Raw genomic sequence first — 8054 nt, 5'->3', positions numbered from 1 at the left:
AAATGCACCTTTTTCAGTACATCTCCTGGTTTACCCTTACTTTGAAGAAGTGGCCATCTGTATTCGTCCTTGTTACATACACGTCCTTATCCACGCACACAATAGGAGGCTCCTGATTGGTGGAGCTTCTTCCTGCTCTGTTACTTGCCAGTGTAAGTGCTGCAGTTTAACAAACTTTAAAACAATTTTCTTTTTATTTCTTTTTTTTTTTTTTTAATTACTCTCATGGAGGGAATTTGATTAGCACAATGTTGCATTTAGCTGCAAATGCAAACTAGCCTCCCAATGCTTTCCAAGCATTGGATTGGCTGAGGTGATCAGTATTGATTATCTCAGCCAAGAAGGCCAGACCGGCATCGAGGAGACCAGCGTGGCAATTGCTACAAGGTGAGTAAAACTTTTTTTTTTTTTTTTTACTGTAAACTGGGGGTGGGAGAGTTATAACATAGGGAATTAGGGGAACACTATAGCATTAGAAATATGTTTATACGTTTTACTTTAAACATCACTGTCCACATGGAAAAGTTTATATCAGTATGAATGTTGACGTAAGATAGATCTTTATATCTATGCATTATAAAATAATGAACACAGAGGAGATTAGAAATGTAAGCTTTGATTTTAAATAATACCAAAACATCCAGCTTTCCCTTCAAAGGAGTTGCTAAATGCTAAGTAGCACCTGGTGTTCATTCTAGACAGCGATACTTACCACCTGATGGTTTCTGGCTACAGTTACATCTACCTCATCTAGATGTAGAGGGAAAGATCAAGGTGGCTGCAAATTATGATCACATCTTATATTAAAAATATGTATTCTATATCTAGGTTTATTTAAGTACTAAACTTAACTAAGTACTAAATTTACTATAAAGGTGTGATGTACTTGACTGAATTTTTCATCTGCATATATCGACTTATTTGCAAGGGATCATTTTAAGAACCATAACCACTTCATCTTACTGAAGACTTTTACCTGCATCCCTTCTTTTAAAGAATGTTTCACTACAGAGATAAACACAGAAGATGTACTCTCTTCCTGGCTGCCAATATACGTTTTCTGCATTTTTTTGTGCCTGGTGTACACACAGACAGGGTTATATATTAAACACCGAACGACCAGCTGCCACATAATTAATCCTCACACTGCCGTGGGTTTTTCCACTATTTGCATGCTGTCTGCTAGTGCTGTCAGTGGGCAAATGGTAATTAAAATGATCAAGTCACTTGCAAAAAAGCGAGTGAATGATAATTAGCGAATGTGCATACTACTCGGCGCATTCAATCCCGGCTTTTATTATTATTGGTGCTTTGCGAATGTTCCAAATCAGATAGTTTGTAGAGAGTTCGGATGCAAAAGCACTGATTTAAATAGGGGCAGGAAAGGCATTCGGGCGATTGCTGCATATTCGCTCAGGCTGACCAAATTCCAACAGTATTCTTCTGGAGAAATAACCCTTTTGGTGTTTTTCCTTACTCTCAGACAATTTAGCTGTAAAGATTCCAAATAAAGAAATAACATACCTTAGTTCTAGTTTTTACATCTGTCCTTCCTAGTTGCAGACATCAGAAGGAGAAAAGAGAAACACCGAACACACTGCTGAGAATGTATCTCCCATGAAATTGAGTGCAAGAAGCTGTCTGCCCCTACTAAATTACAACTCCAACCATGCTCAATGGCTGAGGCTGTGGGAGTTACAATGTACATCTGATTAAGTGTGATAGTTAGACAACCTCTTACGTGGAATATAACCCCATGGGAAAGCATTGGATTGGCTAAAAATCTGCAATTTTGATGATGTCACCAAGGGGGCGGGGCCAGTGCCAGAGGACCCGTGGAGAGCTGAAAATAAGGTGAGTTTTAACCCATTGTGAGGGGGCTAATGGGGGGCAAGCCACCTAAATGGTGTGTTATCACTATATGGTCAGGAATACATGTTTGTCACCATTTTAATGAACACAAACAAATGAATATGTATACCGAAATTATGAATTGCTAGGTAACTATATTTTACATGTAGCTTTTATGTCTTGTTATAGTATCTAACGGATAGGATTGGGGTTTCCACCATTTTTTTTTTACTAATGTAAGAAACACAAATGTATTCCTGACCCTATAGTGTTAAAACCACCACCTAGCCCTCCTGGCCACCCTTTGTCCCGTTAAATATTGCAAAACCTTACTTTTATTCCAGCCTGTTGCTGCTCGCTCCACCCCTGATCTCCCTGCTTGGCTGACATAATCAGAAGTGATTATAAAAGACAATCACAATGCTTTCCCATAGGAAAGCATAGCATTGGCTGAGGCTGTCAAGGAGGCAGATCAGGGGCAGAGCCAGCACAAGTCAAACACAGCCCTGGCCAATAAACATCTCCTCATAGAGATACATTAAATCAGTGCATCTCTATGAGAAAAGATCAGTTTCACCATTCAGAGGGTGGAGACACTAAATGTAAATATTGCACAGTATGCAGCAATGCCCCAGGAAGCTCCTCTAGCAGCCATCTGAGGAGTGGCCAATGAAGTTATCACTAGGCTGTAATGTAAACACTGCATTTTCTCTGAAAAGACAGTGTTTACTGCAAAAGGCCTAAAGGTAATGATTCTACTCACCAGAACAAATTCAAAAGGCTGTAGTTGTTCTAGTGACTATAGTGTCCCTTTAAAGTCTAAATAAAATAGATTTTTTTTTCGTTTAAGTGATTCACGTTGCGTACTAGTTGTTCTGTCCTTCTTTCTTAGTTCTCATAGGACATCTAGTGGCTGAAACTAGTTAATACTAATTTGTATGTTCACGATATCTTGGTAATTGTAATCTGATACAAGGAATCTGTTTTTCATAATCTTTTTGTTTAGTCGGTTGATTTTTATTATTTTTATTAATATTATTATTATTATTTACTAAGGAAAGAAAAAATAACTTGGGATAATAGAATGTGTGATTTGTTTTGACTTGATAACAAAAAAAGGTATATTTTAGTTAAATTATTTTTGACAACCAGTTATCTGTATGTTTTCAAATAACATTTTTGGTTTCCCTCCCTCCTTTTGTCAGATTGTTATGCACATATTCTCCTCTCTTTCACTGTCAACTCATGGGTTTTTCATTAGAGCATTCATTAGGTTAGGGCATTCATTAGGTTAGGGTAAAATAGGACACACCTGTGTTGCCAGGGGTGGCCAAAAGGTAATGTGACATACCATACTGTCCCTGGATTTTTTAAAACTTGTTGTCCCATTCGTGTGTTTGTTCAGTTCCCCGTGTTCATGTAAACGTCTAGGTTTATTTCATTCAAACACCGAACCAACCCATGAACTGCCATACCATCCATATGCTGCGTGTGCTGCTTGTTATCCTCTATAACCCCTGTCAACACCTCGTTAACAATTGTAACCACAAAGTTCTAAGCAGTCGGCTGGGTGGTCGTCATCCGTATGTACGAACGTGTGGCGTCGGCCACCTTGAGCCACGAACACAGGCAGCGGTGTTTGGTCATTGAATGCGTGTAACTACAATCGACACTCGACCACCCGAACACCGCTGAACTTCTACCTCCCACCTGCGTTCGATTATATACATACGAACAGAGGGGCACATGTGTAGGAATGGACCTTTACGTTCAGTACTTTGTATGTTTTCGTACTCCAGAAAGAGACCAACCGCTCATACCAATTTCATGGAACTATTCTGGGCAGGAGTCTCATGTGCAGTTGGTCAGAACTTTACCCAGTGAAGTTTCGGCTGCATTTGTGAGATCTGAGTGCTATTTTGATATTTGGGCGCTCAGATCCAGGCTCTCCGGGGATATAGGACTTGAGGGGGTACCTGACTGTGTTGTATGTATTTTGGGGTGTAATAATTGTACATGTTCTGTACCTGAGAGATAATTTAATTTGGATGTTTTGTTTTCAAGTAGTTCTCTCTCAGATATAGAGAAAACCATGGGAGGGGGTACGGGTGGGTTATTAAGCTGTAATGTTGCGTTGGAATGGTAGATATTTTATAAACATTATAAGCTTTGAAGGTGGTTGGGAAATAAAGTGCCAAAAAGGCAAAGTGTAATTAGTCTCTCTGTGGTTAAATCGATTTATCACTATGACAGTCATATGACTATGTCAAGATTGCAAAATTAAATTTAGCCGATGTATGAACAGGGCTCAGACAGAAAGAGGTTACCATCTTGTAAAAAATAGGGAGCCATAAAATTAGAGATATTTTTTTTTTTTAAATGAAATAGTAATTTCTGATATATCGAAAATAAATTGCAAACTTTAAGTAAAAAAAAATCATTTTACCTTGCAATTCTGGAAAGAATAACATGATTCTGTTTTTAACTTTTCCCTCATTAAATACTGTTAAAGAACAGATCCATAGGAAATTACATAATGTGAATTTTATTTTAATTAATATTAAGATATTTATATTAACTGTACCTATCACAACCCTACCCAAAGCCATTTTATTAAAGTTTGTGTGGCTTCCTTAATCCACGACAAGTGGTTAAGCTATTCATTTCTCAAGTTTTAAGAAGTATTGTAACCTTTACTTGCCCACCATAAAAAATAGATATTGCACTTTTTCATTAAAAAGCAAAAAAACCTTCTGCCACTTTCTTCATCTTCAACCTTCTGCCACTTTCAAAGATCTTGCAGCCTTATCTCGGGGGGCCAGATTACTGAGCAGAATGTTCTATGCCAAAAACTCACAGGGATCTTAAAATCCACCTAAGTCAACTTTTAATTGGGTCAATACGGGCATAACAGTGTGAATGTATGTATGACAGATTACACTTTGGCACAGAGCAGACTATGAATACAAGAAATTGAGTTTTTCAATTAAAAAAGGGTAGACGTTGGGATATTTGATGAATGCAGAATACAAACTTTATTTTTAGAGTATCCCGACTATAGAAAAAATTACAGCTAAAGTGAATCTAAGTTCTATTTTTGTTGAAACACCCTTCACAATAGGATGTGCATGATTACCTGGTGTCCTCGGAGACAGGAAAGAGCTGGCCTCTTCCTTTTCGGCCAGGATTCAGCTTCTGAATTATCTTCCAAAAGCCTCTTCGTTGCTACTCTCACATATGTACTAGAGTGTAAAACAGGAATCTCCAAGTCTCCCTAAATGTTCTTGTGTAGCTGCAATGACTCCCTCACCACTTCTTTCTTCATCCACACCACAAATTATTTGATCCTTCTAACCATTATCTACTCTAGGAGAACAGTAGTCTCTACTCAGCTACACAATCACTGCACATTTTCAAGACCCCAAGTCATTCCTTACTACACCATTTTCTTAGCCATGCCTGTTTGCTGGGCTACCACAATGTACTAGTAATATTTTAAGATGCCCAATGCTTGCACCTAAATGCTCAATATTATTTTAGTGAACCCATGCTGAACTACAGCTGCTATATGTCATTATATTTGCTATGCAAACTAATGTGTGCTAAGACCTCAAAGATATTCCAAACCATTTCCAATAGTATGTCCGTTATGTGCATAATATCACAAATCCAAGCTCCTGGAAGAACTCATACTGTTTGTTATTCAGGCAAAGATAATGTATCCTATCTTTCTTCTAAAACTAACACGTAGGGTTGAATTCTATTAGCAGAGTAATGGTTAGCTCAGTTTACTGAAAGCAATTTCCACGGTCTCTACATATAAAGTGTCATTTGTTAAGGATTGGGCCCTTGAGCAACTCAACTGCAGGAATGCAGCAGATCACCACTTGCAATGAAGACCTGTTAATAGGACCTGACTCAAAAAGAGTTTGTGATGGCAAGGAGGGTCAATTAGATAAAACTAATAAACAAAGAATGGAGTATGAACATAAATGTCTTTATCCAAAATGGTCACCCAAGTAGTAGCAACACTGTAGCCAAAAGGTCAATAATTACAAGTTCATAATCCAATAAACAACCCAGTGGACAAGAATCCAGAATCCAAACACAGGAACGGATATGTCAAGCTGGGACAGATACAGACTCCAGAGAAGGAATCAAAGGAATGCACGATCTGAGGCTGCAGAATAACCAAACACTGAATTCAGGGTCTCTGTGGTTAAAAGGCTGTGGCAGGCTAAGGACACATGTGCCGTAGATGTAGTACTAACCACAAGCACTCACCAAACACTTTAATTTGGCAATCAGTGGGTGCATGGTCCAAATGTTGTATCACTGAGTAGCAGCAAATGTTGTTTTTGTTCCATATTTGTTCACTTCATTTATGAGTATTATTAACCCAAAATTCTTCAACTTCTTCACACTGCTCTATAAATAATTTATGCCTGATAAATTAGCATGGGCAGTTTATTCAGTTATTGTATCTTTGTGTAATACTTACAGTATCTCACAAAAGTGAGTACACCCCTGACATGTTTGTAAATATTTTATTATACCTTTTCATGTGACAACACTGAAGAAATGACACTCTGCCACAATGTAAAGCAGTAAGTGTGCAGCCAGTATAACAGGGTAAATTTGCTGTCCCCTCAAAATAACTCAACACACAGCCATTAATGTCTAAACCGTTGGCAACAAAAGTGAGTACACCCCTAAGTGGAAATGTCCAAATTGGGCACAAAGTGTCAATATTTGTGTGGCCACCATTATTTTACAGCACTGCCTTAAGCCTCATGGGCATGGAGTTCACCAGAGCTTCACAGGTTGCCACCGGAGTCCTCTTCCACTCCTCCATGACGACATCACGAAGCTGGTGGATGTTAGAGACCTTGCGCTCCCCCAACTTCCATTTGAGGATGCTCACAGATGCTCAATAGGGTTTAGGTCTGGAGACATGGTTGGCCAGTCCATCACCTTTACCTTCAGCTTCTTTAGCAGGGCAGTGGTCGTCTTGGATGTGTGTTTGGGGTGGTTATCATTTTGGAATACTGCCTTGCAGCCCAGTCTCCGAAAGGAGGGGATCATGCTCTGCTTTAGTATGTCACAGTACATGTTGGCATTCATGGTTCCCTCAATGAACTGCAGCTTCCTAGTGCCGGCAGCAGTCATGCAGGCCCAGACCATAACATTCCCACCACCATGCATGACTGTAGGCAAGACACACTTGTCTTTGTACTCCTCACCTGGTTGCCGCCACACACGCTTGACACCATCTGAACCAAATAGGTTTATGGTGGTCTCATCAGACCACAAGACATGGTCCAGTAATCCACGCCCTTGGTCTGCTTATTTTCAGCAAACTGTTTGTGGGCTTTCTTGTGCATCATCTTTAGAAGAGGATTCCTTCTGGGATGACAGCCATGCAGACCAATTTGTTGCAGTGTAAACAAATTGTAGAACTTAGGAGCAAGAGCTTCTGTGTGTAGAGTCGGTCCTTTTAGCATTTTTAATACAGGGGTGTGTCTGTATGTTATGCTTGCACTTACGTGCAGTGGTGTGTTTGGATGTCGTGTTGGATTTTAAATGCGGGTGTACATTTGTGTGTAGTATTGGTGTTTGAGCGAAGAGTGTGTTTGAGTGTTTGTACATAAATTAAGAGTTGGATCTCAGGGATATCTTTGTGTGTCATGTTTGTGTTTGCATGTTGTGTTGGTGTTTTATTGCTGGGAGGTCTGCACATGCACACTTACACAGATATACATACACATTAACACACACACACTTGCACATATTCACACCTGCATACACTAACTTGCACATTCACACACTCAGATACACACGCTGACACACATATGATACAGATAACGATAGATACATTCACACAGATACACACACACTGGCACACATATGATACAGATAACGATAGATACACACACTGGCACATACACACAGATACACACACACTGGCACACAGATACACACACCAGGTGAGTGCTCTAGTGCCCTTTCTCATTTAATTTCTAAAAAATAAACATAGAGACTTGCCCTCCTAAATTGGAATTCTTTTGGTACAATAATATTTTTTTTATGAATATTTTGATACAATAATGTGCAAGCTCGTTCTAACTATGGTAAAGAAAGACCAAGGTCTTCTTGACTTTTTTTATAAACAACAAATCTGAACACAGACGATAAACACAGAC

Source organism: Pelobates fuscus, chromosome 11 (genome assembly GCF_036172605.1).
Source record: "Pelobates fuscus isolate aPelFus1 chromosome 11, aPelFus1.pri, whole genome shotgun sequence".
Lineage (NCBI taxonomy): Eukaryota > Metazoa > Chordata > Amphibia > Anura > Pelobatidae > Pelobates > Pelobates fuscus.
Note: the sequence above shows the minus strand (reverse complement) of the source record.